The sequence below is a fragment of the Musca autumnalis genome, unplaced genomic scaffold (assembly GCF_047663935.1).
Source record: "Musca autumnalis isolate F117 unplaced genomic scaffold, ASM4766393v1 scaffold_1, whole genome shotgun sequence".
NCBI classification, from domain to species: Eukaryota; Metazoa; Arthropoda; class Insecta; order Diptera; family Muscidae; genus Musca; species Musca autumnalis.
Window position 1 is genome coordinate 203,096,729 of NW_027411644.1, and position 24,254 is coordinate 203,120,982.

Here is a 24,254-nt window from a genome sequence, read left to right on the forward strand (position 1 = left end):
CACGTCCTTCGGACTCGGACCGTCGACCGAAATAATCCATTTTAAATACCAAGGATACTAGGAGTAATATAAATTTCTGAACCTAATTTTATGGCTCTGTCTTTAAAATTGCAAGCTCTATCAGCACCATCAAAGACCACATGCTGCGAATTTTCCAAAAAACGATAATAGAAGGAGCTTTAAGCTAAATCCATGCATTAAAATTATAAATCTTTGTGTGGGAGGTAACTGAAGAACTAACCCGATATAGTTTCTCTACGCACATGATTTAACATTGTCTTCTGTCATATTCCAGGAGGCGAAGATTTTGGATAACTTGACTTTTGGCCATAAAAGCATTTATTGTTTTAAATTTGCATCATTCCAAACTTATAAAGGCTCTAAAACATTCAAATGCCGTATAAATATATACGCCAATACCACGCGAAATAAACATAGATACTAACTACAAAACTACCACAGTTACCCTCACCCCAGATACTGCGTTTTAACATTTGATATTTGGTAGAAATATAGTTGTAACTACAACACCAGCAACAACACCGGTGAACAGTTTTTAATTGGTTTTATTTTTGTTAAAAAAATGAAAAACAAACGAGTGAACAACAAATTTAATTTTTATTTCGCATATCCTCCGCAAAAAAAGTAAAATAAAAAGTTCTCTTCAAGGCACAAATGTAATTAACGCTGATATTTCTATGTGAAAAAGTGCACGTTATGAATACATGCAAGTAATTAACTTCAGTTTTGTAATTCTTAATAAACATAAATTGTATATGTTTTCAATTCATTGAAATTTGGCCCGTTGGCTAATGCGTGGGAAACTACCAATTATGTTATTCTGGCATATGTTTTATATTTTTATAACAAGGGTGTCGGATTATGAAATTATTAAAAGTACGATGAATTAAAATGTGCAATGATAAACAAAAATTATATTCATAACATAATATTTTCCTTTTGGTACATTTAGATCGACTTTGTGTTTGAAAAATGAGGCAAACGTTCGATGCAATAGTCAATCTATCAGCTTATTGCAATTATAAAGGTTTTAATTACAGCAGTGATGGACATTCAGAAAATTATGATAATGATTTTATCATTTATTTAATTTTCTAGTGATGAATGTGGACACATCCGTTCTATGGGTGGTATATAAAAACCGTGGAAATGTATCGGCCATTCTCTGCGGGAATTCCTTAATTCCCTTACCAAAATTCAGCTATTTCGGTGGAATAATAAAGGTAAGACCTTACAAATTTCCAAAATCGGGAGGTACCGTTCTATAGGGACAGTGTTAAAACTTTGACCTGCTCCAACAAATTTCTGGAAAAAAGTTGTATAGCCCAAGCGAAGACTAAATACAAAAATTCAGCAATTTCGTTGGGATAATGAAGCTAAAACCTTAAAAATTCAAAAAATCTGGACGTACTGATCTTTGACCTGTACTGACAAGATTCTCGAGAAAGCGATGACTAAATTTCAGCCATTTCGATTGGATATTGAGGTTAAAATCTTGAAAACATCGAAAACTGAGAGCTACCGTTCTATCGTAAAACGTAAACCTATGTCCACAATTTTTGATGGAAAAGTTTTGATCCACTGAGTACTATAAATGCCAAGTTACATTAAATTCAAGCGGAAAATGCAGATAGAAACGTGAAAATACCTGAATCGGGTGATACCGTTATACCGGAGCTATACCGAAACGTTGACCTATATTACAGTTTTTTTTTTGTGAAAATATTTGATTACGTCAGAAAACACAAAATACCAAATTACAACCCATTTGGTGGTCAAATCGCATTGCGTTATATGGGAGCTATACCGGAACGTGGACATATAGATATACACAATTTTTGATAACAAGTTTTTGACTCTGGAAACACAATATACCAAAATAAAACCAATTCGGGGGGCAACTGGGCATCACTTTGTATGGGGGCAATACCAAAACGTGGTCTTATAAAGCTCATTTTTATATCCTCCACCGAAATATGGAGGATATAATTAAATTTCTCATTCCGTTGGTAACACATCGAAATATTCATCGGAGACCATATGAAGTATATACATAAATTCTTGATCAGGGTAAAATTCTAAGTCGATATAAACATGTCCGTCTGTCTCTCTGTCCGTCCGTTCGTCTGTTGAAATCATGATACAGCTCGCAAATTTTAAGATAGAGCTTTGTAACTTGGTATAAAACTTTCTATCACTCTTAGGATGTTTGGTGTTGCAAATGGGCTATATCGGTCCACGTTTTGATATAGCCCCCATAGAACGATACCAGCCAATATTCGGTGTTTTGAAGGTTTTAGCCTCATTATCAAACCGAAATGGTTGAAATTTGGTACTTAGTCTTCGTTGGGGGTATAAAACTTTCTCCCAGAAATTTGTAGATATATGGCCACGCCTTCATATAACCCCCATCGAATAGTGAAAATAAATAGAAAGAAAGAGTACAACAACTATAGCTAAGTAAACAGTGTAAAGCGATAATTTCATATTTGTGGTAAGCTCCATACAGTTGTTGTTGCGAAAAGAGGAAAAGAGAACTGAAAGCGTATAACAATAGCAAAACAAACACAGAAAAGTAGTGATTGGAATTCTATAGAGTAATTGTTGTTGTAAATTTGATTTAAATAATCTAAATGTTAATAAAAATTTACGTTACAATTCAAATTCTTAAATTAACAGAAATTCGTCTAAATTAACTTGTCAGTTACTTTCGTAACATTGCCTCCGCCTTAAGCCTGTTCGTCCCTAATAGGCACAGTTCCCGTTCCATAGTGGGCCTACCGCTCCAGGTGCACCACTTTCATCTTTGACCTAGGACTGTCGTTTCGCTGGACTCGATACACTACGTCGTTGATCCTTGTGATTACCTTGTAAGGCCCTTCCCAGTGTGTTTGTAGTTTGGGGCACATTCCTTGTTTCCGTTGTGGGTTGAACAATAGCACCAGTTGTCCCTCATGGAATGCATCGGTATTAGCCGCTCGGTCGTACATTTCCTTCATTCGTTAGCTGACCACTGCACTTCACTAAAGGAGTTTCGATTTTCCGCGCCTTCATTTACGTGGTCCGTGGGTCTGGCACCGAAGATCAAATCACCAGGCAGCTTTAATTCACTCCTAAACAAACGGTCGATCTACAGTCTGTCGCAAAAGTTAGTATACACTGTTGAAACCAAAATGTATTAGGGATAAATATCACTATAACTTATTGAAAACAACAAACAATTAGTTTTATTTGATAGACAAGAATGTTGTCTTCCGTAATAACAATTAATAGTGCGCAATATTTGCATACATTAGCAAATGTACGGTTCGAATCCCAAAAATACCAAAATTTATGTCGCAAAAGTTAGTATACAACGGAGAATCCTCGTGGAACTGTGTAAAAAATTCTGGATATTTTTGAACAAAATGAAACTAAATCTGTACTTAAGATCATAAAGAGTGTATTAATTGGTTTTAATGCAGCTATAGTACTTATAGTGACAAGTCCAACGTACACTGGATCGTAAAATCCAAAAAATTGGTCATCTACAAATACAACAAGTGTAGCGACAAATTCCGGGTGTTATGTCCTGTTTATGGATTCTAAAGCCATGATATGCTCAAAAAAGCTCTAAAGTTTCAATATGGGGTGATCTTGATCGAGTTTCGGCTTGTCCTGTTTGAAAAAACGGGAATTTCTTAAAGGAAACCCATGCTTTTGAGGCCGATGTCCTTTTGAAACCTGTAATAATCCTTAATCCTTACACATAAGGACTTTCCTTTTCAGTTAATTTTCTCACAAATTATGTCCCTTTTCACATTCCCACCAAAAATAAATAGTAGGAGAACCTCAAGTTCGGGTGTAAGCCCTACAGTGATACTCCACCACCACAGAAGGATATGATAGCTCATTTAACATTTTAATACAGAGCTTTCTCTGCTGTTATAACGCATGGATTGTGCAAAAACGTTCTGAAAAGCTGTGTTCGCTTCACTTAGGACCAAAATACAACTAAATGGATCAGTTAGAAGTAGTTCATTAGACATTAGTAGTACATTAGACACGAGACACGAGAAGCATGTTCGATACTGCTAAAAGGCCGGTAGGACAGTTTAACTGCAGGGCTTACAACGGACCTTGAGGTTCTCCTACTATTTACTTTTGGTGGGAATATGAAAAGGGGCAATATTTGTGAGAAAATTAACTGAAAAGGAAAGTCCTTATGTGTAAGGATTAAGGATTATTACATGTTTCAAAAGGACAAACATGGGTTTCCTTCAAGAAATTCCCGTTTTTTTCAAACAGGACAAGCCGAAACTCGATCAAGATCACCCCATATTGAAACTTTAGAGCTTTTCTGAGCATTTCATGGCTTTAGAATCCATAAGCAGGACATAACACCCGGAATTTTGTCGCCACAGTTGTTGTATTTGTAGATGACCATTTTTTGTGGATTTTACGATCCAGTGTACGTTGGACTTGTCACTATAAGTACTATAACTGCCATTAAAACCCATTAATATACTCTTTATGATCTAAAGTACAGATTTAGTTTCATTTTGTTCAAAAATATCAAGAATTTTTTATACAGTTCCACGAGGATTCTCCGTTGTATACTAACTTTTGCGACATAAATTTTGGTATTTTTGGGATTCGAACCGTACATTTGGTAATGTATGCAAATATTGCGCACTTTTAATTGTTATTACGGAAGACAACCTTCTTGTCTATCAAATAAAACTAATTGTTTGTTGTTTTCAATAAGTTATAGTGATATTTATCCCTAATACATTTTGGTTTCAACGGTGTATACTAACTTTTGCGACAGACTGTATATGACAGCAAGAATTTCGGTATATGCTGATCCCAGTCTTTTTGGCCGCTGTCCACTACTTTTCGTAAATGTTCCTCCAGAGTGTTGTTAAACCTTTCCACCATGCCGTCGGATTGGGGATGCAGAGGCGTTGTTCTGGTCTTCTTAATTCCGTATGAGTCACACATTTCCTGGAATATCGCTGATTCGAAATTTCTACCTTGGTCGGAATGTATCTCGGATAGAACACCATAGCGAAATATCCAATTTGGAAAGGTTTCAATTGTCTTAGTTTCTTGATTTGGGATGGCATAAACCTCCGGCCATTTGCTAAAGAAGTCCATAACCACTAATACATAACGGGTCCCAGAGTCGCTTATTGGGAACTGTCCAGCCACATCCATTGCTATTCTTTCAAATGGGCACCGAGTCGTACTGCTGCATGTAGCCTCGACTCTTTCGTGTTAGACCTTTGGCTTTCATGCACATCTCACAATTGGATATCCATTCTGCAATGGATTTTTGGTATCCGGCCCAGTAAAATCGCTGTATTAACTTTTCGGTCGTCTTGGTTATTCCCAGATGTCCTCCACTTGCACCATCGTGAAATTCTGTCAGGATCTCCTTAACTTTAGAATCTGGGACCACAATCAGGTTCCGGTTAGTTTTACCATCCTCGCTTTCCCATCTACGATATAGGCGACCATCTCTTAGGAGTAGATTATTCCACTGAGCCCAATAGGATTTCAAAAGAGGGCATTCGGACGCTATATCTTTCTGACTAGGTCGTTGGTCTTACTCTTTTGCCGAAATTATATTACTCAGAACAGGATCTTTTCGTTGTTTCGTTGCCCAATCTTGGCCGGATTCAATCTGCAGCAGCCGAATGTCGACGATGCTCCATTTGTCCTCAGCCTTTGAGCAATGCCTGCATTCTGAAATGCATGGTCGACGAGACAGGGCATCAGCATTATGCTGACGTCGTAACTTTGAAGCCTCTCTATCCATCTCGCTAATTGAGCTTCCGGATTCTTGAACTGGAGTAACCATCAGAGAGCTGAGTTGTCTGTCCCAAGAAGAAAATGTTGTACACATAGTTACTTACAGTAATGCTTGATGCTCCCTACAACTGCCAGCAAATGTCTTCTCGTCACGCAGTAATTCTTCTCAGGCTTTGATAACGTTCAGCTGTAGTATCCAATTACCTTTTCTTGGCCGTCGATTTGCTGCGATAGTACACCACCAATACCAGAAGCGCCAGCGTCCGTATCCAGAACAAATTTTCCGCCGGCAATAGGGTAAGCCAAAAGCGGCTCTGTGCATAGCAGATCTTTTAATTTTCTAAATGCCTCTTCCTGCTCCTCGCTCCACCTATACTTTTGACCTTTCTGCGTCAAACGATGGAGGGTTACGCTGGGAAAATTTGGGACGAATCGACGGTAGTACGTGCAAAGACCCAAAAAGCTTCGTAACTCATGCAGGTTTTGCGGCCCTGGCCAGTCTCTGACAGCTTAAATTTTTTCGTTATCCGTCCATATGCCCTCGGTTTTACTCGACGCCCCAGGAACTTTATTCTCGTTGAAAGAGGATACACTTTTTCGGGTTCAACATTAGACCTGCCGACGGCAGTGCTTGGGGAAATCTTTAAGTTCCTCCGGTGTTCGTCGAACGTTTTTCCCATGACAATGATGTCATCCATATAAATTAGGCAAGACTTCCAGTTCAGCCCCTTTAACACCCGCTCCATTAGCCTTTCAAAAGTAGCCGATAGCATGCCATTGAACTGCCATAGACCGCCATTCCGACCACAAACTGCCCCAAAATTCTAGGGGTCACATTCGACACCACTTTCACGTCGTCCGCGCATGCCACAGCTATCTGCGATAAACTGAAAAACTGAAATAAAAGGAAAATATGAAAAAAACCAAAAAGTTGAAACACAAAAAATGCCATAACGCATTCATGTTTTAACCGATTTCGTTGATTTTTCCCATTTTGGAAAGACAACTAAATTTCCTACTATTAGGTGTCGTTTACGCAGCCTAGAACACAAGGAAAAACATTTTACTGTTTTTTAATGCGTTTTTGTCACACTTAAACCACTATTACTTAGCCATTTGTTAACCGATTTTAAAAATCTATGGCTTGTTCGAAAGGCTTTACTCTCCCCTTTATAATAAAAAACAGTGTCAAATCGGTTGTGGAAAAAAGAAGTAATGTCCCTTTAAATTTGAAAATCCAAGAAAGCCCATTTTTCACTACATTTACCGTTATAAAAGCAAAACCCGAAGTGACCCAAAGAAACCAAAGGTATTTTCGTCTTCTATGGACTCCCACAAAACCGAATTTGTGCATCAGAAATCCTGCAAAAAAATTTTGTCCACTTTTGTATCACAGTGTTATTGTGTGAATGCAGTCATCAGAGTACATCCCGCATCTATCGCAGCTGAAGAGCGTCAGCTGCCACGATAAACCAGAGTAGTTTTGGCTCAACTACGCTCGGGATATTGCAGTCGCCTAAATTCCTATTGGGCAGGAATCGATCGCACCGTGCAAGACATTTGCCCAGTATGCGGCATGGACCCGCACGATACTAGGCACCTATTCAACTGCCCCGCCAAACCTACTCATCTAACTCCAGTGGATCTGTGGTTACATCCCATCGAATTAGCCACTTTCTTGGAACTGGAGATAGACCCAGAGCCAAATTGAACAGGAGAACGAACATACAAACATAATAATAAAACAATGTTACAACAACAACAAAGCTGTTTTCTCTTTATCCTTTTCGGCGATATCTACTTGCCAATAGCCACTCTGCAAGTCGAGGGTACAGAACCATGACTTCCCGGCTACTGTGTCCAATGTGCCGTCAATTCTTGGGAGCGGGTAGCTGTCTTTCTTGATGACATCATTTAATTTCCTATAATCCACGCAGAATCGGGTGCCCCATCTTTCTTTTTAACCAATACTACTAATGAGCATCATGGACTTGACGATGGCTCTATCACGCCGCTCTCCTCCACTTCGGCTATAAACTTATGGACCTCGTCTCTTTTTGCTAGTGGCACACTTCTTAGCTCAGTAAACAATGCAAATTAAGACAAAGCGTAAATTTCATAATTGTTGCAAAACTGATAGAGAGAAATAGGGAGCTGAAAGCGTAAAACAAGATCAAGAATGGCAGAACATACATAGAAAAGTAGTGATTGGAATTCTATACACACGGTGCGCCTTAACTAATTTTAAATGAAAGGTGCTTACACCTGGGAAGTTTCTGCGGATTCTGAAACTTCAATGTTCGTAGATGAGAAAAATCCAAAAACAAAAAAAAAATCGCCGGAGGGATTTTCAAATAAATCGCGGGCAAAGTTCAAATTTTTAGGGCTTTATTATGTTTTCACGATCTTGCTCGGAAACCGGAAGCCCTATCGAAATAGGTTTAGAGCAAATCTTATAGCAGAGAAAATTCTCTACAAGATTGACCTTAATTTTATATTCGTAGGTTTTACCATTTTCGAGATATAGAAGTTCAAATTGGAACAATGCACTGACTGTATCGACTCCTTATAAAACAATGACATGAAGGGTGCACCTTAACTAACATTAATCGCTGGAGGGATTATGGGATAATAAACAATAAAACTTTAAAATTTAATGAATTGCAAATTTTAACGTTGTCCAGAAATATGTATATTAAGTACCACTGTAGTTGTCTTTAAAAACAACCAAGTCTCTTATAAAATGTTTAAAAAATTCTATTGTTTTAAAGCTGCCCATGAAAAATTCGTACATTTAATATTCATCTATGGAATTTTCATTGTCATTAGAGATTGGTAAACTCTCGCTGTGCGAGTTGTTTGGTTTTTACTTAAGGCATTCCTGGCTTCATCTGTTCTTGTCAAGTGTTTTATTTTTATATTCCTATACAAATTATGCAAATAAGGATATTTAATGTAAACATTTGTTTAATTTTTAACTTTCTGCACCCTTATTCTATTCAGACAAAGGACATCTAGGGTTACCAATGGATGTTGGTGGTAGCATTTGAAAAAAATGCTGAGTTTATGGTGTGTCTATTAGAAATCACTAAGATCATCCCCATTAAGGAAGGGGTTAATTAATTGTTGAAATATTGTTTGTTGCAAAAAGTTTTTTTTTTTATTTTTATACCATTAACCTTCAGGCTTATAAGGGTATATACATTTTGATACGGCAGATATGTGCGTCATTGAAATAGTGGTCTTAAACCCACATATGTATATTTGGACGAATTCAGTTTCAGACAACTTGTAGTCGAGCCTCTCCGTTCGTTTGTATGCCTGGCTACCACGGTAACTTTCTAACAGATCAACCGATTGGGTAACAACTTTGCCCCTTGTAATATTTTTTTCAAACATAGATTTGAAGATGGGTCATATTGGTTCACTCTTTCCGGTACTTCGCTCATAAAGTAACCATATTTCGCTATAATGGTGCTCACGACAACTCTCGAATGGTTCAACCGATTTGGCCCTCGTAATATTTCTTGAAGGCATAGACCAAGATCGAATATGGACTATATCAGTCCACTCCTTCGGGTACCACCCACACAAATTTTCAAACTTTTTTGCACATTTGGAGTTTAAGGGCATGTCTCGGACAGATTTGGAAATGCTTATAGCATATTGTCCTCGCCGGACATATTCCAACGGTAAATTTTTTCGGGGGTAAGTTCGTACTTCTTAAGACATTGAACCTAAAGCTTTAAAAAACCTGTCGGCACCGTCTAATATGACTGATAAATACGATATCTTACGAATTGGCTGGAATTGTTTTTATTTTTCAAACTTATATCACGTTCCACGAAAGTCTACATCCGAGACCACTTTCGGGTGGTATATTGGTATCATATCTTACGAATTGCTAGCTTATCACTGTTTAATAGAACGTTAACATTTTAACCGATTTGTTATATTTTTGACATTCGAACATTTTCTAGATTTTACTTTATTTTATTGCGTAGATGACGAACACATAAGGCTTTATCACCGTTAAACCGCCATTAACCTTTCTTCGATTTCATTACATTGGCAACCCTGACACCTTAGGCTTGTTTGATTTTGTGTATTTTTGTTTTCTTTTATTCTTTGTTTTGTCTAAAGCCATTTATTTCACTTTCTTATCGGTTGCTTTCATTAAGGTGTCTGGACGCATAACATTTTTTTCGGGTTGTTAATTGTCTTGCAAATTAAGTCAAACCCACTTTCTCTACCATTAACAGGACCCATCTATCCGCCGTCCAGTGTTCTTAAATATTTTTATTTCTCCAGACATATCAACGTAAAACAGTCCCCTGTTTTTTATCATCGAATATTGTGATTTTTGTTTTTGTCTTCTTACATTGCTCTTGTATTTTTTCGGCAGTATAACAATCCGCCGCACCCGCACTCACAAATGTGATTATCACTTGAAATGTATGCGGAAATTAAAAATAAACACAGATGTGAACATTTGGTGTGATGGACCAACACCAATGAATACACAAGTTCAAACTGTTCTGTTAGTCCTGACTGGCTGGCAGGCGTCAACAGAGTTGGCTACATTTATCGTCATCCATCCACCAAGCCATCCATTCAAGATTATGATATGATAGACGTAACAAACATACTTGGCCGTGTGTTATGACAGCAGATGTCGACGATAATGTCGCATGTCACAGTAACAAGTAGCAGAGTTTGATATCCCTCAAACAAGTTCAGGGGTTTTAAGGATGCTTAAAGAGACTTTTCGGCAAGGTATGCAATTCTGATAGCTTCATGGAATGAAGAATTGCTATACATATTAATCATAGCAAAGTTGAATACTAAGCTTATATCCGAATCCGAACGGTGAAAATATATCTTTAAATGTTTCATATATTTAACGTTTTTTATATTTAAAAGATATCTCATAGATAGAAGTCCTCTTAATCTTATTATATAAAAGATTTTAGTGATGAGTGAGTAACTGAGTGACATATCATCGCCTAGAAGAAACCGCTGAAGCTAGAAAGTTTTGACTTTTGTAATATGTACCAAACGTTTTTTGGAAATTCAACCTAAGTGTACGTAAGGTACTAAAGGTTACTAAATTTGGTACTAATTGTATATTTTGAATGGATATAGCTACAATAGGGCGGTTTTAGATTGTCAAAGTTTAAGTACAAACACACGTTCCATTGGGGCCTCAAAGTTTCAATGTGCCCTATATATAGATAATATTAAAATCTGACCCGATTTTCAATTTTTTTGTAGGATTAATTTTTCAGCCACAGAAATGAATTGGTAATTTTTTTTTGGGTGACGTAGGGGATGGAAGATACCAAGCAATGGTCCTGACCGGTTTTAACATGGCAAAGCCCAGGATTTATTTGGTCCCTCTTTCATCTCAAGTGGACACTGAACTCCCCGTGGTGTCACCTGGGGAACTGCCTTTAACACCCGTTAAAGGTAGTGAGCTAACATGTGCCGCGCGTTCTCCCATAAGAACGTTAAAAACTTGGGTTTGGGCGTCGGGCTAGTAACCCTCCCCTAGAAAAAACAGCATACTATGAAAAAACGAAAGAAAAGAAAAACAACCCCCTCTAAAGTTGACGAACCCCGCAAACGTTTTAAGGACCATGATCTGCGAATCTGCACCTGGAATGTTCGCATTCTTTATAGAGAAGGTGCAGTCTTCGCATTGGCAGACGTACTTGAAAAGTACAAGGCCGATATTACTGCCATACAGGAAATACGATGGATTGGGAAAGGCGTCACAACAACACCTAAAGGTGACGCACTGTATTATAGCTGCCATGACGTAAAGCATGAGTTTGGTTGCGGATTTGTAGTTAGTCGGAGACTCAAACATCTGGTATCCAGCTTCACTCCAGTGAATGAAAGACTTGCTGCAATTCGAATAAAAGCTAAATTCTTCAACATCAGCTTTATTTGCGCTCATGCTCCCACTGAAGAAAAGGACGAACAGACCAAAGATATATTTTACGAGCGCTTAGAAGAAACATATGACAGTTGCCGTGCCCATGACATTAAAATCATTCTAGGCGATTTTAGTGCCAAAATTGGAAAGGAGAATATCTTTGGCCCAGCAGTAGGGAAATTCAGCCTCCACAGTGAAACATCTGACAATGGTATGAGGCTGATAGACTTTGCAGCTGCAAAAAACATGGTAGTTAGCAGTACCAGATTTAATCATCTCGATATTCATAAGGGCACCCGGCTGTCTCCAGATCAGAAAACAAGAAATCAAATTGATCATGTTGTGATAGATGGAAGAAATTCATCGAGCGTGTTGAATGTACGATCGTTCCGAGGCGCAAACATTGATTCGGACCACTACCTTGTTGCAGCAAAGGTACGCACCCGCTTAAACGTAGCAAACAAAGTACGAACAGACACAACACGAAAGTTAGACATCTGTAAGCTGCAATCACAACAGATAGCCACAGCATATTCCATTCAACTAGCCCAATTGCTTAATCAAAGCACTCCTCATCCCGATAACATATCAGCGCAATGGCAAAGAATTGCCCACTCCATGCAAACAGCCGCAAAATCCATACTTGGATACCAGAGGCCTCCACCAAGGAATCCATGGTATGATCAGGAGTGTCGTGCTGCCACCGAAGAGAAAAATGCGGCATATAGGGCTACTTTACAGTCCGTAGCAACGCGTAGCGCACGAGAGAGATACAGTGAGAAAAGGAGAGAGGAGAAACGTCTTTTCCGCAGGAAAAAGAGAGAGATGGAAAAGCGGGAGTGTGAAAAAATCGAGATGTACAGGAGCCAGAATGAAGTCCGAAAATTCTACTAAAGAGCCAAGCATCAAACTAATGGCTTTGGTACAGGCACATCCTCCTATAGAGACCAGCAAGGTAATTTGGTATATGATACAGATAGTGTGCTCAGGATATGGAAAGAACATTTTTCAAAACTGTTGGTATCCAATAGCAGCGAAGACGATGAAGATACCACAGTCCCAATCCCAGAAGATTGTATTGAATGTATACCGCCCAGTCAAGATGAGGTAAAGACAGCAATAAATCGGCTGAAGAATAATAAGGCAGCAGGAGCCGATGGCTTACCAGCCGAGCTGTTCAAAACCGGAGGCGACACGCTGATAAGGTGTATTCATCAGCTAGTTAGCACCATCTGGCAGGAAGAACGAGTACCCGACGATTGGAACCTGAGTATCCTGTGCCCCGTCCACAAGAAGGGAGATAAGACTGTATGCTCTAACTATAAGGGCATAAGTCTACTCCCTATTGCCTACAAGATCGTGTCAGGGATATTGTGCGAACGACTAAAGCCTATGCTCAACGAGATAATTGGACCATACCAATGCGGCTTTAGACCTGGCAAGTCCACCATTGACCAGATATTTACCCTGCGGCAAATCCTGGAGAAGACCCAAGAGATGCAGATCGACACCTACCACCTTTTTGTCGATTATAAAGCAGCCTTCGACAGCCCGCTGCGTTCAAAGGTATTCCAAGCCATGTCTGAATTTGGTATCCCCACAAAGCTCATCCGGCTTTGCAAAATGACTTTAACTGACACGAGGTCCCCAGTTAAAATAGGAAAGAACCTCTCCGAAGAGTTTGGTACCAAAAGAGGTTTCAGACAAGGAGACAGCCTTTCGTGTGATCTCTTTAACATCCTGCTGGAAAAGGTTATACGAGAGGCAAACGACAAAAGAAGTGGCACAATCTACACCAATAGTCACATGTTACTTGCTTATGCTGATGATATAGACATCATAGGCCGATCAGTAAAAGAAGTAACTGATACTTTTATGAAGGTCGAAGGAGAATCTGCTAAATTGGGTCTGGCGGTAAACGGTGAGAAGACCAAGTTGATGGTGTCGACGCGCAATGCGTCCATTGAGCTCGGACCGACTGTGGAAGTTGGTTCCTATAATATTGAGGTAGTAAAAGACTTCGTCTACCTCGGCACCTCCGTAAACACAACAAACGACATCAGTTGTGAAATAAAAAGAAGAATTGTATTTGGCCAACAGATGCTACTTTGGTTTAAGTAAGCAGTTTAAAAACAAAGCCACATCTCGTCAAACAAAAATAACGCTCTACAAAACACTGATACTACCCGTGCTGATGTATGGCTCCGAAGCCTGGGTACTTGCGCAAGCAGACATGGCAGTGCCTGGTGTATTTGAGAGAAAAATTCTTCGAAAGATCTATGGACCAATCTGCGTTGACGGTGAATATCGACGTCGCATGAGCCACGAGCTGTATCTGCTGTACAACGACATTAATATTGTTAAACGTATCGAGATGCAGCGATTGCGTTGGCTAGGCCATATCATAAGAATGAGTGATGATGACCCCGCTAAAAAGGTGTATAACCACGGACCGCTTGGCGGTGCACGCAGAATTGGCAGGCAAGGAATAGATGGCGCAAACAAGTGGATGATGAGATGAATAGGCGCGGTATTCCAGAAAGCGAAGCAACAAATAGAGAGAATTGGAGATCTTTTCTTAGTTCGGCCTATAGAACAAATGTTCTGTAATGGGCCAGCTAATAAGTAATTTTTTTTTATCGATAGGACAATAAATGTGGTCTGTAGTGCGATTTCGTGAAAATTCGCCTTTGGCCCCATACAAATTACTATGGAAAATTTGAGGCCCCTGTGACACGTGTTAACATATTCCGATTGAACTTAAATTTTGGCAATCTTAAAATCTTACAAAACTAAACACTGTAGGGGGATGCAGCATAATAAGCCGACATAGATTTTTTTCCCTTTGAGTTAAAACCAGTCTAATCTACAATCTTCAAATTTGGGATGGGAATTAAGGTTGGGAAGTGGTGCTAATATAAGGAAATGGTTTTGGAGGTTCTTTCCTTTATGTACGAGAAGTACTAAATGGTACTAAATTTGGTGCACTTTGGATTTGGGTGAACGGATAGAGCCGGAAACCTGAAATTTGGAATTAAAATTTTGAATTTTAGGATTGAAATATGGGGGTAGATTTGGAAATTTGTACTTATGTGTAGAAGTGTACTAAATGGTACTAAATTTGGTACAATTTGGATTTAGGTGAACGGAATTTTGGATTTGGGGAAGTTTTGGAAATTCGTACTTGTGGGTACGAAAAGTACTAAATTTGGTACAATTTGGATTTGGGTGAACGGATAGAGCTGGCATCTTGAAATTTGGAATTAAGATTACTGTTGGACTGTAGGGTTGAGTTTGTCTTGGAAGTCCGTACTTATGCGTACGGAAAGTACTAAATGGTATAAATTAGATTTGGGTAAATGGATAATGTTGGAATCCTGAAATTTCAAATTAAATTTACTTTTGGAGTGTAGGATTGAGGAAGTTTTGGAAGTTCGTTCTTATGGATACGGAAAGTACTAAGTGGTACTAAATTTGGATTTGGGTGAACGAATGTAGCTGGAATCCTGAAATTCGGAATAAAGATTAATGTAGGACTGTAATATTGATGTAGATTTGGAAATCCGTTCTAAATGGTACTAAGTACTAAATGGTACTAAGTTTAGTACAATTTGATTTGGGTGAATGGATAGAGCTGGAATCCTGAAATTTGGAATTAAGATTACCGTTGGGGTTGAAGGATTGGAGGTAGTTTGAAAATTCGTACTTATGGGTACGAAAGTACTAAATGGTACTAAATTTGGATGAAGAGGTAGAGCTGGAATCCTCACATTTTAAGTAAGATTACTGTTGGAGTGCAGAATTAACGTAGTTTTGGAAATTCGTAGTTATGGGAACGAAAAATACTAAATTTGTACAATTTGTATTTCAGCGAACGGATTGAGCTGGAATGCTGAAATTTGGAAGTAAGATTACTGTTGAAGTGCAGGATTGAGGAACTTTTGTAAGTTCGCACTTATGTGAAGGAAAGACTTAACACTGAACTAACTTTAATTGGAATTGGGAGTTTTTGCGGATTATGAAACTACAATGTTCATAGATGGGAAAAATCAATGAGTTCAAAGTTCATATTTTTAGGTTTCTTTTCAGGTTTTCACGATTTTGTTTGGAAACGGCAAGTCCTATCGAATTGGATTAGAGAAAATATTGTAGCTGTATAAATTCTCTACAAGATTGACCATTATGATATTGTCGTAGGTTTTACAATTTTTTAGGTATAGAAGTTGGAATTTGGAGAATGCACTGACTGTATCGTCTCCATATAGAACAGTGTACTATAGGTAATTTGGACATGTTTTTAGGCAAAAACTAGATCTTTGCACTTTTAATAAACGCGAGTTTTCTAATTTGATTCGAAGAAAACACATGTCAAAATTCTATGGATGTGCAATTGGTTTCACAAAAATATTCACCACGTGTTGCAAAAATGTACAGATATGCTGTGGTCAATATTTGTTGTTAATTATAGCCGTAATACGTTCTAACTAGGGATCATGATTGCGCGATTTATTTGGTTCTTTTAAAAGAATAATATTTTTAAAGATCTCTTCGCGAATCAATATTTCAAATGTTTATAAAATCTTTTGGTGGATCAGTATTTTAGTTCTTTATAACCGTTTTTCTTTTGTTTTAACAGCGTTCATTGGGTTGGAACGAAAAACTAGGTAAAATGAGAATAGGGGGTAGGAAAATAAAATCTGTTCGTCATATTCGGTGTTTGTTATAAACGTGTTCATCTGTAAAATTCTTATTAAAGCTTACTTTTTAATATCATATCGCTCATTTACTCAAAGAGTGACACTTCTCAAAAAATCTAGTTTCGAGAAAACGCGTTTTAAGTTGACGATGGAAATTTAAATTCCCAATTTAGAAAGATTATTACACAAAAATTAAAAGAACCACTTGGCCCATATTTTGTAAACAGCTAGCCAGATATCACTGCTTAATTTCTGTGCAAGAGCAAGCATGATTTAAAGTGTTTAATGTTTCATAAACTCAAAATATATTTTTGTTGAATTATGCCAAACGCGTAGTAAATGAGGTGCAACTCGTGAGTTTTAGAGAATATCAAATTGAAGAAATTGCTTACTCGGAAAACGCATTTTTTGAGTTATGCCACTCTTTGAGTAAATGAACACAAAACTTAGTTTGTTATATACGTAGTTTCTTATTTTCTTACTATTTGTTTGTAGTCAAGCTTAATCTCATATTTGTTGTTTTCAAATTTAAAAACAACAAGTTTAAAAGTGGGATGTAGTTAAAATTGATTACTTTTGGGGATGGCAGAGAATACTAGTTTCGTCCAACGCCTCTTGGACTCATCAGTTTCTCTTAGTTCTTCGTATTGAAACAAAGAAACCCTTCCCCAATTTTATGACGACTCAAGCTCAAGAATAACCGAAACACATAAAAACTCTCGTAGCCGCATATGTAAACCAAATTAACTACTCCCACTGTCATGTGTCTCCACTTGCAGAGAATGCACATAACTATTTTGATAGTTGTCGAAAAATGACAACAACCAATTGTCCACGGTGCTCTGTGTCTATTTTTAGATTCACTTTGGCAGTTTTGTTGAGACCCTGTAGGGACTGTGGCCGATTTAAAGCTCACATAAAGCTAGCTTTTTTTTAAACATAAGTGGCATTTCATCGATCATTTTGCCTTATGCCAACTGACTAATTTTAAAAGGCGATGAGCGCCTGAGTAGTCAGTTTTGTCCAACGCTAGATAACTTTTCGACTGATAATAAACTAACTTTTTTTTGCCTATTTTTAGTCAGTTTAAAACATAATGTGAAAAAAAACAATTTTTTGTTTCTGTGTTTTTTTATTTTTGACTTTTCATATTCTCTCTCTCCCTCTCTTTGTCTCTCTCTCTCTTTTTTTAATAGAGAGAAGAAGGGGCAAATTTGTATATTTCCTTTGTGTTCCTTTTTAATTCAGAATAATATGAGTAATATGTACGAATACGTTCAGTCCATCAACACTGTATTCCATAACTGGATGCTGCATTTATACGAAGAATATTAAGAAAAAGCAAGTGCGAATTATTTATACATTTGTACCTTATTTCTTCTTCTTCTTTATTTGCCTATTCGATTTTCGAATGTTGGCGAACAAAATGCAAATATAAGTATAGTATTACAATAGTTTGAATTATTAAATATTGTTTATAATATCGGCAAAAGTTTCTCTGTTTCTAGCTTCGCTTAGCAGGTTTATGACGTCACGTATGCGGTCCATTCTTCGATGTTGTTGATCCACAGAAGTTGTTTCCTCGCTCTTGTAGGCCTTCCTTCAAAGTTTACACGGATAATACTTTGCAGCAGTTTGTATTTTTGATTTCTCATAACGTGTCCCAAGTATGATGTTTTTCGTCTCTTTATGTTATTCAACAGCTCTTTTTCTCTGTGTAATCTTCTGAGAACTTCATATTTGATATGAAGTGTGTCCACGATATTTTTAGGATGCGTCGATATGTCCACATCTCTAAGGCTTCGAGTTTTTTCATATCTACGGATTTTAAGGTCCATGTTTCCACGCCAGATAATAGGACAGACCATACATATGTTTTAATATATCTTATTTTAGTTTTTAAGCTTACATTATGGCTTGTAAAGACTTTTTTATATTTAAAGAATGTGTCTCTAGCCATTTCAATCCTGCAGGCTATTTCCTTTAGAAATGTCCCATTCGTTGTTGATTATAACTCCCAGATATTTAAAGCTTTGGACTCTTTCCACATTTATTTCATTAATTTTTAATGGGGCCGCATTAGTATATGAATGGCGTTTACTGATGACCATGTATTTGTTTTGTTGATATTATTTTAAGACCGTATTTTTCGCTGCAAGTGGTCAGCCTGTTGACGAGTTCTTGAAGTCCTGACATATTATCAGCTATAAGAGTGGTGTCATCGGCATACCTTATGTTGTTAATGAACGTTCCATTTACATATATTCCTTTCCGGATATCATTTATTGATTCTTTGATATTCGTTCAGCGTATATATTGAAAAGTAGAGGGGACAGGACACAACCTTGTCTAAACCACCTCTAGAAATATTAATATTTTCAGTCAGTTCGCCATTGACGTTGACTTGCGCTGTTTGGTGCCAGTGAAACTTTTTATGCATTCAAGCTCCTTGCCTTCTACTCCAATGGACAATAAAATCTCTATCATTTGTCATGTTGGACCGTGTTAAATGCTTTTTCATAATCAATAAAGCATATGAACACGTCCTTCTGCGAATTTCGGCATTTTTGAACAAACGCTTGTAAGGCGAATAAAGCTTCGCGGGTTCCCATCCCATCTTAAAACCAAACTGGGTGGTACCCATTGCATTTTCACATTTCCGGTAAATTCTGAGTGAATAATCTTTAGAAATATTTTGAGTGCGTGGCTCATTAGACATTACAAAATTTTGGACGAGTTTTTCTTAGGAATGGTTATAAAAATGGATGTGAGCCAATCTTTGGGATATTTACTAGTTTCGTAAACATAATTAAAAAGTTTCGTCAAAAGGTTAATGTTTTCACCATCAATTAACTTCAACAATTCGGAAGGAATCTCGTCTGGTCCACATGCTTTTTTATCTTTTAGCGCCTTTACTGCTGTTTCAACCTCCGATCTTGTGATAGATGTCCCAGATAATTGTGATCTACCGGCCTTTCGTAGAGGGACCGATTTTCGTCAGTAAAAAGGATTTTTATATACTTGCTCCATATGTTTTTCTTGTCTATAATATCCAAAACAGTTCATTATGTTCATTGTATAGTACTTTAGGTATTCCTCTGTTGTATATTCCAGCAGCTTCCTTAATTTTTTTATGAAGATTGAAGTCGTCATGTAATTGTTGCAATCTCTCTATTTCTCTGCATGATCATTAAGATATTAATTTTTGGCATGGCGTATATTAATCTGTATTTCTCTATTTATTTCGTAGTACAGTTCGTAATTCGTATTCTTATATTTTCGCCGTTCTTCCATTAAGTCCAGTATTTGTTTTGTCATCCAATCTTTTCTTTGTGGCTTTTCTGTATAGGACAGATTATTGTCAGCAATAGTTTTAATGGCGCATTTTATGGATTCCCAAATATTTTCTACATTTTCATTGTTGACTGAGGTTAGTTCGTGGCTTAAAAGTTGTTTCACATTGGCTCGAACTGTTTGATCCTGTAGTTTCTGTATATCAATCTTTTTCTTTTGTTTGGTCCGCTTAGCATATGCAGACAATTTAAATCGTAATTTAGACATTAATAGGTTATGATCCGATGGCACGTCCGCCCCCGGGTATGTCGACGTCTTTTTTTATGCTGGAGCTAAGCGCTTGTTTATAAGAATATAATCGATCTGATTTCTAATAACATTGTCATTTCTGTCAAGTGGCGATTTCCATGTATAAAGACGTCTTGCAGGCAAGCTAACAAGGTGTTAGTTATTATCATTTTGTATTCTTGACAGAATTGTACAAGTCTGTCACCTCTTTCGTTTCTTGATCCTAAACCGATTGACCCGTAATTCCAGGATCCATGTGTTTTCCCACTTTCGCATTAAAATCACCTTGGATAATGGTAATTTCGTGAGATTTTGTTAATCTTAGTAAGTCGTTGATTTCTTCATAAAAGTTTTCTATTTCATCTTTGCTTTTGTCAGCAGTGGGAGCATATACTTGAATTATATTTATTTTTACTGGTTTTGTGTCGAGTTGTATAAACATAGTTCGGTCCGATTTCGGTATGTAATCTGTTACGAATCTTGCTATACTTTCCTTCATGATTATTCCTACTCCATTCCTATGGTTTCTATCCAGATTTCCAGAATAAAGATTTTCATGTTTTGCGAAGTCAAATCTCCACTATCAGGCCACCAAGTTTCGCACACTCTAGTATATCTATATTCAGTTTTTTCATTTCAGATATTGTGTTTGCTAATTTGCCAGATTCATATAGACTTCGTATATTCCATGTTCCGATATTTAAAGTATTTATTGTTTTACCTCCGGGGATTCTTAGCACCCTCTCGTTTCCCGGAGAATGAGGGCCGTATATTGTTGTTCATATTCATAGATGCATGGTTTACAACCCTGTAGGGACTGTGGCCGATTTAAAGCTCACATAAAGCTAGCTTTTTTTAAACATAAGTGGCATTTTATCGATAATTTTGCCTTATGCCAACTGACTAATTTTACAAGGCGATGAGCGCCTGAGTAGTCAGTATTGTCCAACGCCAGATAACTTTTCGACTGATAATAAACTAACTTTTTTTTGCCTATTTTTAGTCAGTTTAAACATAATGTGAAAAAACAATTTTTGTTTCTGTGTGTTTTTTATTTTTGACTTTTCATATTCTCTCTCTCCCTCTCTTTGTCTCTCTCTCTCTCTTTTGTTAGAGAGAAGGAGGGGCAAATTTGTATATTTCCTTTGTGTTCCTTTTTAGTTCCAGAATAATATGAGTAATATGTACGAATATGTTCAGTCCATCAACACTGTATTCTATAACTGGATGCTGCATTTCTACGAAGAATATTAAGAAAAAGCAAGTGCGAATTATTTATACATTTGTGCCTTATTTCTTCGACAAACACAAATACTTTGCAGACGGTACATGTTCTTGTTTTCAGAGTGGTTAATGTCTAGATAACTTTTCGACTAACTTTATATTGGTCGAAAAGTTATCTAGACATGGACAATTGCCGAAATTTTTTTCTGTTCAAGTGGTTCATCTCTAGATAACTATTTAGCCAGTTTTGAGTCAGTTTAAAAATTATCGATCTATTATCAATCATTTTATCAACTGGTTAATAAAAGTCCGACAGGGAAGGGATCTTACTTCAGTGGTTTCCGTTGCCTTCTGAAGGGTTTAAAGTTTTCCGTCTACAAATTCAGCCGCTCCAATGGAGTACAGACGCTGTTTGCTGCCGCCAATTTTTGGTCAGACGCCGCCATTTTCCCTTTGTTTTTTTGGTTGGCCCCGCATATTTTATTTTTGCGGTACCCATCATATCTGATGAGCGTTCCCCTATCCACCACCTGGGGAGGCGTCCGATGGGAGAAAAACACAAACACAAATACTTTGCAGATGGTACATCCCTGTAGGGACTGTGGCCGATTTAAAGCTCACATAAATCTAGCTTTTTTTTAAACATAAGTGGCATTTTATCGATAATTTTGCCTTATGCCAACTGACTAATTTTACAAGGCGATGAGCGCCTGAGTAGTCAGTATTGTCCAACGCCAGATAACTTTTCGACTGATAATAAACTAACTTTTTTTTTGCCTATTTTTAGTCAGTTTAAAACATAATGTGAAAAAAACAATTTTTGTTTCTGTGTGTTTTTTATTTTTGACTTTTCATATTCTCTCTCTCCCTCTCTTTGTCTCTCTCTCTCTCTTTTGTTAGAGAGAAGGAGGGGCAAATTTGTATATTTCCTTTGTGTTCCTTTTTAGTTCCAGAATAATATGAGTAATATGTACGAATATGTTCAGTCCATCAACACTGTATTCTATAACTGGATGCTGCATTTCTACGAAGAATATTAAAAAAAGCAAGTGCGAATTATTTATACATTTGTGCCTTATTTCTTCGACAAACACAAATACTTTGCAGACGGTACATGTTTCTGTTTTCAGAGTGGTTAATGTCTAGATAACTTTTCGACTAACTTTATATTGGTCGAAAAGTTATCTAGACATGGACAATTGCCGAAATTTTTTTCTGTTCAAAGTGGTTCATCTCTAGATAACTATTTAGCCAGTTTTGAGTCAGTTTAAAAATTATCGATCTATTATCAATCATTTTATCAACTGGTTAATAAAAGTCCGACAGGGATGTTTTCAGAGTGGTTAATCTCTAGATAACTTTTCGACTAACTTTATATTGGTCGAAAAGTTGTCTAGACATGGACAATTGCCGAAAATTTTTTCTGTTCAAAGTGGTTCATCTCTAGATAACTTTTCAGTCAGTTTTTAGTCAGTTTAAAAATTATCGATCTATTATCAATCATTTTATCAACTGGTTAATAAAAGTCCGACAGGGGATGTGTGTTTTACTTACTATTTGTTTGTAGTCAAGCATTATCTCATATTTGTTGTTTTCAAATTAAAAACAACAAGTTTAATTGGGATGCAGTTAAAATTGATTACATTTAGGGATGGCAGAGAATACTAGTTTCGTCCAACGCCACTTGGACTCATCAGTTCTCGTAGTTCTTATTTTCGCTACATCCGAATTCTACTGCGTAATTCTTTGTTTTATCTTGCTGTTGCATATAAAGCATTAAAGATGTATAAAAAGCTTATAAGTCCACCGTTATTAAATTTTGCCTCAAAAATAGGCCAAATTACCTATAGTGCAATGTCGTGACTGCAATTTCCCAACTTAAACTTTTATATATCAAAAATGATACATCCTAGAAAAAAATTGCTAAAGCCAATCATGTAGAGAATTTTAACAAGCTATACGAAAAACCTAAAAATATGACCTGAACTTCTATATTTCAAAAATGGTAAAACCTAGGAACAAATAATAGCGGTCAATCCTCTAGAGAATTTGTATTTTTTGCTACAACATTTTCTTTAGCTACATTTCCATAGGACTTGAGGTTTCCAAGGAAAATCGTGAAAACCTTAAAAAACGCTAAAAATGTAAATTTTGACCGCGATTTATTTAAAAAGCGCTCCGGCGATTTTTGTCGTTTTTTGATTTTTCTCATTCATGAACATTGTAGTTTCAGAATCCACAAAAACTTCCCGGGTGTAAAGCTCCTTTCATTTAAAGTTGGTTCAAGAGCACCGTGTAAATGACACCTAAGTTTGGTACAACATAATACACTTTTTTCTTCACTTTTTTATATGTAAACAATATTCCAAATCCCAGTTTTGTTTTTAACTTTCTATTTTTCCTTTTGTCTTATATGTATTAACTGTATTACAATAAAAAGTTTGTATTAGTGTAAGTTGGATAATTATTAATAATTTACAATTCCTTCACTGTAATTTATAATATCGTTATCTTGTTGTATGGGAATAAACAAATTGAATAAATAAATAAAATTAATTGATTTGGGTGAACGGATAGAGCTAAAATCCTGAAATTTGGAATTAAGATTACTGTTGGAGTGTAGGGTTCAGGTGGTTTGGAAATTCCTACTTTTGTTTACGAAAAGTACAAAATGAAACTAAATTTGGTACAATTTTGACTTAGGTAAACGAATAGCGTTGGAATCCAGAAGTTTTAGAGTAAGATTCCTGGTAAAGTGATGGATTGAGATAGTTTTGGAAATCGAAGAGTAGTAAAGAGTACTAAGTTGGTACAATTTAGTATTGGCCGAACGGATAACGACTGGAATCCTGAGATTTAGAATAAAACTTACGTGTTATTATTTCGTATTATATCATTGTAGGGTTTAGATATGTGGTTGTCGATATACGTTCCATAAGTACACGAAAATTACTAAATGGTACTCAATTGGTTTTGGGTGTAGGGACAAAGCT